Source organism: Leopardus geoffroyi, chromosome D2 (assembly GCF_018350155.1).
Source record: "Leopardus geoffroyi isolate Oge1 chromosome D2, O.geoffroyi_Oge1_pat1.0, whole genome shotgun sequence".
Taxonomy (NCBI): Eukaryota; Metazoa; Chordata; class Mammalia; order Carnivora; family Felidae; genus Leopardus; species Leopardus geoffroyi.
The window spans coordinates 45,089,865-45,101,362 of record NC_059334.1 but is presented as its reverse complement, the minus strand read 5'-3'; positions in this window follow the sequence as shown (position 1 = coordinate 45,101,362).

Below are 11,498 nucleotides of genomic sequence, written 5' to 3'. Positions count from 1 at the left end.
ATACAGGCACAAAAATAGACACATAGATCGATAGAACAGGATAAAAAGCCTAGAAACAAAGCCACAATTACATGGTCAATTAATCTTCACTACGGGAGACAAGAACATTCAATGGGAAAAAGACATTCTCTTTAACAAATGGTGTTGGGAAAATTGGACAGCTACTTGCAAAAGAATGAAACTGGACCACTTTTTTACACCATACTCTAAAATGGATTCAAAATGGATTAAAGACCTAAATGTGAGACCTGAACCCATAAAAATCCTAGAAAGGCACACAGGGAGTAGTTGATTCTTTGACATCAACTGTAGCAGCATTTTTCTAGATATGTCTCCTGAAGCAAGGAAGCAAAAGCAAAAATAATCTGTTGACACTACATTAAAATAAAAAGTTCCGTGCAGCAATGGAAACCATTAACAAAATGAAAAGGCAGCCTAGTGAAGGAAGAGATATTTGCCAGTGGCATATCTGATAAAGGGTTAGTCTCCAGAATATATAAAGAACTTACAGAACTCAACACCCCAAAACCCAAATAATCCAATTAGAAATTGGGCAGAAAACATGAACAGACTTTTCTCCAAAGAAGACACACAGATGGCCAACAGACACATGAGAAGATGCTCAACATCACTCATTTATCAGGGAAATGCAAATCAGAACTACAATGAGATATCACCTCATGCCTGTCAGAATGGCCAAAACAAAACAAAACAAAACAAAACAAAACACAAGAACAAGTGTTGGGGACGATGTGGAGGAAAAGGAACCCTCTTGCACTGTTGGTGGGAATGCAAAGTGGTGCAGCCAAATTGGTGGAAAACAGTAAGGAGTTTGCTCAAAAAGTTAAAAATAGAACTACTCTATGATCCAGTAATTGCACTACCTGGTATTTACCCTCCCTCCCCCAAATACAAAAAAATAAATTCAAAGGGATACATGCGCCCTTATGTTTACTGCAGCATTATTTCCAATAGCCAAATTATGGAAGCAGCCCAAGTGTCCATTGATAGATGAATGGATAAAGAAGAAGTGGTAAATATACACAATGGAGTATTATTCAGCCATAAAACAGAATGAAATTTTGCCATTTGCAACAACATGGATAGAGGTAGAGAGTATAATACTAAGTGAAATAAGTTAGAGAAAGACAAATACCATATGATTTCACTCATATGAGGAATATAAGAAACAAAACAAATGGAGCTTTTTAAAAAAATGGAGCTATTATGTCTATTAGTGGTAAGAAATATAACTCATTTTAGCATGCTTTATCATTCACAACATTCATGGTACCTAAATACACTGGATTGAAATATTATTTGGACAATTCAGTTATGTGTTTCATACTTCCATACATTAAACAGCATTTTGTATGATTAAATAGAAAAAATTTCAACAAAATTAATTTTCAAATCAATTTTGAGTAAAACAGCCGTCACAGAAATGCAGAACTGAACATTTATCCAGAACTTCTTGATCTTCCCAAACGGAAAATCTGTACCCATTAGACAACTCCCCCTCCTCCCTCCCCCCAGCTCCTGGCAATGACCAGCCTACTTTCTGTTGTTATGAATTTGACTGCTCTAGGAAGCTCATTTAAGTGGTATTATACAGTGTTGGCCTTTTTGTGATTGGCTTATTCACTTCACATAATGAACATCATCCACAATTCTGATAAAAATCATCAGAATTTCCTTCCATTTTAAGGCTGAATAACATTCCATTATTCAGTATACGTATTATATATATTCAATAAATATATATAACACCTTTTGCTTATCTACGTACCTACCAAATGGACATTTGGGTTGCTTCCTCCTTTTGGCTATTGTGAAAAATTTTTTTTAATTTTTATTTTTGAGAGAGAGAGAGAGAGAGAGCGAGCGAGTACTCACAAGCTGGGGAGGGGCAGAGAGAGAGAGAGAGAGAGAGAGAGAGAGAAGGAGACACGAATCTGAAGCAGGCTCCTGGCTCTGAGCTGTCAGCACAGAGCCCGACATGGGGCTCAAACTCACAAACTGTGAGATCATGACCTGAGCTGAAGTTGGCTGCTTGACCCACTGAGTCACCCAGGCGCCCCTGTCCTTCTGGCTATTGTGAATGCTATGAACATTGGTATACAAATATCCCTTTGAGATCCTGCTTTCAATTCTTTTGAGTATATACCCAGAAGTGGAATTGCACTTAAGTCTTTTCCTTAAGTCTTTTCTTTTCTTTAAGTCTGTATTTTGCGAGGATTTTTAAAATTGAGATATAATTGACATACTAGTTTCAGGTGTGCAACTTAATGATTCAAAATAATCACAATAAGTCTAGGGAACATCCATCACCACACATAATTACAAAGTTCTTTTTCTTGTGTGGTGATTCTATTTTTAATTTTTGAGGAACTGCCATACTATTTTCCAAAGCGTTTGCACTTTTTTTACATTCCCACCAATGGTGCATAAAAGTTCCAATTACTTCACATTCTTGCCAACGTGTATTATTGATTGATTGATTGATTAATATTTTTTTGATCCTATGGGTGTGATGTGCTATCTCACTGTGGTTTTGATTTGCATTTCCCTCATGACAAAGCTGTTGAGCATCTTTCACGTGCTTATTAGCCATTTATATATTTTCTTTGGGGGAATGTCTGTTTAATTCCTTTTCCCATTTTTTAAAATAAAAATAATTTTTTAATGTTTATTTTTGAAAGAGAGAGAGAGAGAGACAGAGTGTGAGTGGGGAAGGGGCAGAGAGAGAAGGAGACCCAGAATCCGAAGCAGGCTCCAGGCTCTGAGCTGTCAGCACAAAGCCCGATGCGGGGCTTGAGCTCACAGACTCTGAGATCATGACCTGAGTTGAAGTCGGAAGCTTAACCAACTGAGCCACCCAGGCATCCCCCTTTTCCCATTTTTTAATTGGGTTGTTTGTATTTTGTTGTTGTTGGATTGTAGGAAAGGGTTTTAAGCAGGATGTCATAATTTGATCTGTGGTTTGGAGAGAACTGAACTTTTGCAGTAACCAGGTTGAGAGACGATGAGAGCCAGAGCCGCCAGCTGTGGGAGGAAGAACACTGCACACAGTGCTCTTCACAAGGGCTCACCTGCGCCCCCTTCCTGCTCTGGATCTTGGGTGGCCTCAGATGAGAGCGACCCAGGCCATTTCCTTGGATTCTGGGGCAAGCTTAGATCCTAGCCTTTGGAAGCTCCCAGGAGAGGCTCGGAGTAGTCCCAGGTCCATAGGAAATCCAGGGTTTCAGTCCTTCCACGTGGCCAAGCAGAGGATGGGTTTATAATTGGTGCTATAGGACACCTGTCTGCTGTTCTGTAGAGGTCGCCTGGCCTTGGGAGGAAATCGCAGAAAGTGACACTATATTGGGACATATAAAAGCAAACTCTCCTAGTTCCCTTTCTGACTAGCAAATGGTTCAAAGGGCTGTAGAGCCAGACTGCCTGAGTTCAAATCCTACTCTGCCACTTACTAGCTGGGCAAGTTACATAACCTTCTAGTACCTCAGTTTCCTCCTCTGCAAAATGGGAATAACTAGCATGCCTTCCTAATTAAGGATTGGGTGAAGATTAAATGAGTTAATGTGTGTAAAGTATTACGACTGTGCCTGGATCATAGTAAATGTTGGCTATTACTGTTATTTTCATTGAGACTAGGGTTGTCTGGCTTCTGACCAACAGTCCAGTTGCCCTCAGCTCTCCCAGGTCCTGTAAAGGCACCTGCTTCCCTGTTCCCCCCCTCTCTCCAGTGACCTCTTGCGGGTCGCAGCCGGGCCTGCTTCCCCAGCCGCCAGCAGGGGGCAGCATTGCACCACGGCTGCCTCTGGGCGGCGCAGTAGGTCCAGCCTCGGAAGCTGGGAGCTCCCTCGCGCTATCCCCTCTGTCCCCTCTGTACCGGCGCCGTGAGCAAGAGGGCTCGGTGAGCGCGGTCTCTGCTGGACCCCGGGCTCCTCTCCTGGCCTGGGGTCTCTCCTTCACCTGCACGAGGCTCTTGGCCCCCGCGACTTCCTTATTTCTCTGCCTCTGTGCAGCCCGGAGGAGCTCTCGCGTGCTCTGCTTCCCATGCACCATCTCCCCATCTGTGAAATGGGAGTAATAGCACGGTGTCCTAGGGCCTGGTTCAGGCCGGCTGCAGAGTGACGGGCAGGAAATGTTTTAACCTCCGCCACGGCTTTCCGTAGAAAGTAGGCTAGACAGGGCTGGCGTCAGGCCGGGGGTTATCTGGGCAAGTGCGACCAACGGAGGGAAAGTGTGGCCATGAGGGTGTACACACTGGCTTCTGGTCCAGTCTGTGGCTGGTTGTGTGGTCCTGAAGAGAGCGCTGATCTGGGCGTGAGCACATGCCATTCTTGAACCTGCTCAGCGCCTTTGCTTGTCCTTCCTGGAATGCTCCCCTGTTTGCTCTTCTAACCTACTCTATGCTCCTCAGAAGTTTTTTAACAGCCTCCTAGGTCTCCCAGGGCCTGGCATCAGCTTCCCTTGGCTCCAATATCAGTCCTGGCCCTGCCTGTGCCAGGCTCTGGGCCTTGCATCAGAACTCCTATCTGTCTCACATGGCTCTTAGTAGTGGACCACAGGAGTGGCCTGGCATGAGTTAAAGAAGGTCTCAGGTCAGTGATCCCTGTCCTGGGGTCTCAAGGACTCTAGGGGTCTAGCCCTTGGCTGCCCTCCCTCATAGTTCCTGGAGGGGCTTGAACACTGGCCAAGGGGACCCCACCGTCACCATCTGTGGTCACACACCTCTAGCAGATGATGACAGATGCAGTTCACCTTCTTTAGGAACCTGGGACAGGAAAAGACCTGTCAAAGAGCCATGAACTGACAGAGAGCACTCAGTGACCCCAGTGAGCGGGAAATGCACATTAAAACAACTTTGAGACCCAACTTTTCACTTACCAAAATAAGCAAAACACAAGAAATTAACAATGCCTAGTGTTGTGAAGGTACAGAGAAACATTTTCATAAATCGGTCATGGAAATGTAAATTGGTTTTAAAAAACAGCTTTTGAGGGCAATTTTAGAAATACATATTAAGAGATTTAAATTATGCATAACCTTTCTAGGCATTTATCCTAAAAAAAGTAATTGCATAAAAGCTGAACATGCCTGTATAAGTACTTTTACAGGGGCATTGTTTATAATGGTAAAAGTGGGAAAAAGCCATCCCACAGCAAGTGACTGGTTACATAAAGTATGATAGGTCTGGGGACTAGAACTGTAATCCGTCATTAAAAATCATGTTTTCAGAAAACAATTTCATGGCGGGGGAAGTGCTCATATTAGAATGTTCATTCACTTATTAATTAATTCATTGATTTAACTAACATTTATTGAACATCTAGACACACCAGACATTGTTCTAGATACAGAGAATACAATTATAAACAAGGTAGATACTATTCTTCTTCTCATGAGGCTTATCTTCTAGAGGGAGGAGACAGACAATAAACAAGCAAAAATTAAATAATTTCAGATAGTGGTACTTCTGTCTGCTTCTATTTAAAAAAAAATATCTGAATAGAAAAAAGCACAGAGGAAACACTCATAATGTCAACAGTGGCTATGTCTGGCTGGTGATTTCAGTTAGGATTTGTATTACAAATAACTGAAAATTTACTGCAGTACCTTAAATAGTCAAAGGCTTAACTGTCTCATGTGTCCAAAGCTGAAAAAGCCTACCATTTTCATCCGGTGGTTCTGCCATCCTGGGATGAGGCTGTCAGTCCCACGCTTGGCTTCTCAAGGTCACCAGATGGCAGCCTCTCTTCTGGATCTCCCATCCACATTCCAGGTTGGAGAGAAGAAGGGGGAAGAGCCAACTTTTTCCCCTTCGAGGCACTGCTTTTTTATTACCCAGGAGGAGAGCTTCAGCCAATGTCTGATTGGTCAGGAAGAGTCACATGGCTGCTTTTAGCTCAAGGAGGTTACAGAAGAACATGGAAGTCGTGTGATGAGTGATTATAATTTTCTTCTCCACGTCTTCTGGCATTTTCTAAATCAAGCCAGAACCTAAAACAAGCTTTTGCATAGAGGAGAAAAGGGCTTTTTGGGGTTTAAAAAAGGGGGTAGGGGTAGATTGCTACATGGGACACAAGAGCAGAGCGAAGGCCACAGCAGCTGGACTGCTGGAGGTCTCTCCTGATGATTCCGGTGCCTCTTGGTATGTGGACCACCTCAGGCTAGTGCTGCTCTGAGAACACGCAGTGAAGTGCAAGTCCATGGCTGCCCCATGAGGGCTCTTCCCTCCGCGGGCTGCCTTGCCGGCCTGCCCTAGCTGTCTCTACTTGCTGGTCTGCAAGAGGGGTGGATGTGTGCTAATGCAAAGCTGGGCCCACTGGCCATTGGGCCTCTCTCTGCAAACAAGCTGGAGTTTGTCCCCCTGCACAGGCCCCCGGGGGCTCACGCCAGACCCACCTGGCTTCGCATCCTGGCTTCCTTTTTGTGTTCATGTCCTATGGCTGCTGTATCAAATGATCACAAACTGGGTGCCTTAGAACAACAGAAATTTATTCTTTCATAGTTTTGGAGGCCAGAGGTCTGAAATCTGGTGGGGCCACGTTCCTTCCAGTAGCTCTAGGGGAGAATGTGTCCTTGCCTCTTCCAGGTCCTGGTGGTTGCTGACGGTCCCTGGGTTTATGGTTGCATCTCTCCAATCCCTGCCTCTGTGATCACGTCACCTTCTGTTTGTGTGTCTACCTCTGTCTCTGTCTTATAAGAGACACTTGTGATGGCATTTTGTGTCAACCCAGGTAATCCAGGACAATCTCCTCATCTTAATTCCTTAATTACATTGGCAAAGACATTTTTTTTTTTTTCCTGAATAAGGTCACATTTACAGATTCTGAGGATTAGGATGTGGATATCTTTTGAGGGGCCACCTTTCAGTATATCATACCCATTAACTGTCCAGTGACTTTACTGCTTTGAGCCTCAGTGATCGTGTTTACAGATTGGGGATGAGAAGCCCATTCTCACAGCGCCTTGTGGTGACCACCAACCTTATGAGCAGGAGGTCTGGGCCTCTCTGTGGTGGAGCCCTGCTCCTCCCCTCTGTTCTCATCTCCTAGGGCAGCGTCCCCCTCCTTCCCTTTTATCATTGACCTGTTCTGATCCCAGAGACAGTTGAAGAGGAGCTGGGAGGCGTAGACTGTGAGGGCCTCCAGTCTGCAGACCCTTGTCCCCATCTCCACTGTTTCTCCTTGCATTGTGGGCGCCCCCTCTCAGTGAGGTGTTTGTGGTGCCCAGGCATGGAATGTGGCAAGGGTTAGACACAGACAGTCTCCCTTCCTCCCCTGGGGGCCTCCTGCTGGGGCTTCTGCCCCCTCCTACCACCCCTGTTTTCCCACCAACACCCTGGGGCTCTCTTTTCCAGAGCAGTCTCTGGGAAGTTAGGGACCTTGCCCAAGGTTGCACAGCCTATTAGCAGTGGCTCCAGGGCCTGTGTTGTCTCCCCACCTCATCTGAAGTCGACTGGGCAGCCCCTGCTCCAAGCCGAGGCCCTAGGAACATCCCTGGGAGGTAGAACGTTCGTCCTTTGGGTTTACAGGGTGCTAAATGCGTCATGACAACCAGACTGGAAAAAAATCAATCACAATTTCATTTCATCTCCAGATAAAAGAAGAGGTTTACAGGCCAGAAAACCTCCTTATGGAAATTGTTGTGTCCATGAGCAGGGTGATCTGATCTGTTAGGGCTTGTCTCTAGCAGGAGGCCTGGGTTTGGGGAAGAGGTTATCTGCCAGATGACCCAGGGCTCCAGGCAGATACAGTTTCCCTAATCCCCACTCCCATGGGAAAATGGGAGGGGCTAGCTTTGAGAGACTGCAGGTTCGGGTTGGTGCGAGCTGCTGGGCTGCACCTGGCTTAGGATGGGATGAGGTGGGAGGCGGTGGGCCTCTCACATTCAGTCAACAAAGTGGCCTGGGTCTCCACTGTGTAGCTCCCAGTCGGTGTGTGGGTTGACACTTGAGTACCCCATTACAGGTGTGGAGCAGGCCAGGACTGGGGTCTAGTGAGCCTCACCTCACCTGTGAACACCTGCAGCCCCATCCCTACAGAGGGCAGAGGACTTATGATTGGCACAGAGTGTTCTTGGCAGAGCCAGGGTTGGAGTCTCCTGTGAGCTCCCTGGTGGCCGGGGACAAGGGCCTCACCCCTCTATCGTGACTCTCTATTGCACACCAGTGGCCTTCTGGCTCCCTCCCCTAGGACACCCACTGAAGACACACAGTTGACACATTTCTGGCTGTGGAGACACCCGGGGTGCTGCTCTGTGTATGGGCACCAGTGAATCTAGCCTCAGCATCTCTCACCTGGGCTATTCTGGCAACTTCTGCCCAGGGCGTTCCACCAACTCTTCCTTCACATTCTCTCCCCTGTGCATTTCTTCATCTGCTTCTCCCTCCACTCTTTCCCTCTTGCTGTTCTCTCTGCTTGAAATGTGTACCTTTCTCCTTAGTTCAGAGTCTCAGCTCAACCTGCATGGAGCCCACTGCGGTGGAGGGCAGGGGGCGGTGGTGGGAGGGATGGGAGCATCTGCGGAGCTCTGTGTCCTGGATCTGGAGTCCTGGACAGTGGCTGTTGAGGGTGTGGAGCCCTGAGTTTGGCTGTAGGGACGGACAGACAGGCCAGGGTTCAGTTCCCTGCTACTTGGTCCTTCCTGGGGAATTGGGAGCTCCTCCGAATGCAAAAAAACTAAGGCTCAGGGGCTGGGGAAAGAGGGAAAAGCCTCCCCAGGCCGTGTAACTGGGAAGCAGGGACTCCAACAGGCAACACGGGAGGGGTTTTGTGCTCAGGGAGAGACTCATTGGGGCTGTGATTTTTACACTTTAGACTCTCATCTGTGGAATGGTTTCCTCACAAGCAATGGACCCAGAATACCCACGTGCAAGACATAGGACGTGGGGTGGGTCTAGAGCCCCAAAGGCCCTGAGCCTCCTCTGAAGACCTTCCAGATCCAGGCTGGGGAACACACACCTGGAGGGTCACTGCTTTGGAGGAGGTTGGGACTCAGACTGCCCCAGGGGGCCTGGGACTAAGAATGACAGTCCACAGGGATCCCTCCTGGGAGCCTTCCTTCCTTCTTTCCTCTCTCCCTTGGCATGCGGTAATGCTTTTGTGCTCTTTGGCCTGCCTTGTCTGATCTTCAGAGGAGCCTATAGAAAGGATGGACCTTGCTGGACTCTCAGGAGGCCAAGGGGAACCTGGAAGTCAGTATGAGAGCCCCAGATGGGCCTGAGCTGGTATTTGGTTCTACCACCCACCCTGCCTAGAGAGCATGGGTCCAGGGGCCAGACGTCTGTGGTCCAGCTTGTTTTTTCGAAGGAAGTAACTTTTTGTGCGGGTAACTGTTTAGACTACCTTGGTTTTAAGCAGACTGAGAGCCCTGTCCTGGGCCCTAGTTTCCTGACCATATAATGAGGATAAAGAAGGGGTCTCTACCCTGCAAAAATAAGGTGCTCTATCTAGGGAGGACACACTAGTGTACAGTTTTCTTCCTCCTCACTGGGAATGGTTCCAGCAAGCAGAAGTCCTCCTCTACCTGGGCTGCCAGCCATGGGTGCCATACTATGCCACTGGCAGTGCGGTGGAGAGGGTACCCAGAGAAGGTGCAGCACCTGAGTGTGGGCAGAGAATGGGGCATACAAGTGGGTCCTGCCCTGGTGACTCCACTCCCCCATCCCCAACCTCAGGAAAACCAAATAAATAGAAGACTCAAATAGTAGAACGAGCGATGCAAAAGATTGCTGGCTTGGGAAATTGAAAGTAAAAGCCCATGAGGCTAACCAAGAGTAAAAGAAAATAAAAAAATATGGTAATATAAAAGAAGATCAAATAAAATAAATATAAGCTGAGAAACCGTGAAAGTGAGATGAAAGAGGTTGGCAAGAAAGGGTAAGGAAGACAAAGTAGAGGTGGGCCATTTACATAGAACCGGAGAGCCAAAGGGGGAATAAGCGATAAATATAGGTTTTTGTTTTTTTGTTTTGTTTTGTTTTTGTTTTTGTTTTAAAGAAAAACCCAGTGGATTAAAAGGGGCAAGTGGCAGTGAAGTTTTCTGAGCTCAGAATCCTGGCAGAGGGTGGGTTTTCTGGAGCCCACGGGCCCAGCCTGGAACTCAGGCTGCAGGTCTCCAAGCCTGGCTCTTTCTAAGTTGCTGGCGGGCCCCACCTTAGGGAGATGACCTCAGGACTTGGGTTGGCCTCCTCCTAATGTACTTGGGAGACCGTGTCTTCTCTGTCAAAGCCTGCAGAGAATCCCCCCAGGCCGGGCTTTGGTCTTTCTTGCCAGCAGCAACCTTCACGTAGGGCCTGGGCTGAATTGTCTTAGAAGTTCCGGGTGGGCTCTATGCTGGGGAGGGAAGAGGAAGGTAGTTTTTCAGGGTACAGTATCATATCTCATTTGGGGGGCTCTCTGGGAGGAAACATGATTGGGGAGGGGCACCTCTGCAGGGGTTGGGCAGACAGGATTCCAGCTGGCCCTTCCGTAGCACAGTTATTTGCTGGGTTGAGAAAGGAGAGGTGTGCATTTCTGGAATGACAAAGCTTTAAGTTACAATGATCATGGCTTCCTAGCCAACCACCATGGCCTCTCACTTTGCCTTGAGGTTTGTCTGTAGCTTCAGCAGTAAACTACTGGCTTCTAGCAGCCTTCCACTTGAGATTTCTGAGGGGCAATCGATCTTTTTACGGCCTTCTTTATTTCCTTGTATGCAAAATGGGAGCGCCACCTCACAGGTAAGATGTAGTGTACTGGGCACAATGCCCACCTGTGGTATATGCTAAATAAATGTAGTTACAATCAGTATAACTGAATATCTCTTTAGTAAAAGTAATCACCTGTATTGGCTGAACTCTGTGCAAAAGAAGGATTTATTGACTCACTTAATTTCTGTGAATACATCTTTGTGTAGTTAGGAGCAAATCAAGAAGACTGAGTCCTGGGTCTGCCAGCAACTGACCTGATGCGTTGGGTAAGTCACTCCTTTATCTGAGCTTCGGTTTTCCTTTCTGTGCAATGGGTAGGTAATATATGACCCAGAGTTTGCTAATCTATCTTCTTCAGCCAAGTTATTACAGTGGGGGTGATCTTGCTCGTCAGGTAGAACCACTTCACCAAGAGCCTGGTTTCGGGGAGGCAGCTTTGTGGTCTCAGGGGGTTATTAGGGCTTAAAGGGACTAGACTGGCTGGGATCAATAAGTAATTAAGGGTTTGATGAGCCTGATAAAGCCCCCAATAATAGCCAATGTCCTTGAAAGCTGGCAGTCCCAACCTCAGGTGGCAGAGAGGATTAATAGTCTTGCCTAGAGGTGGGTGTGCATAGGGAGGAGTGACCCTTGGGCCTGCCTCCCAGCTCCAGGAGAAATGTGACCTGTACAGACTTCCCCTTGTGGCCAGGCAAGTGGAACCCAGGCCATTCCAGCCTGGCAGGGAAAGTCAGCCAGGCTGGGGAGTGGTAGGAGTATGAGCACTAGGAGATGAGCATCTGGGGATGGTGGAGGA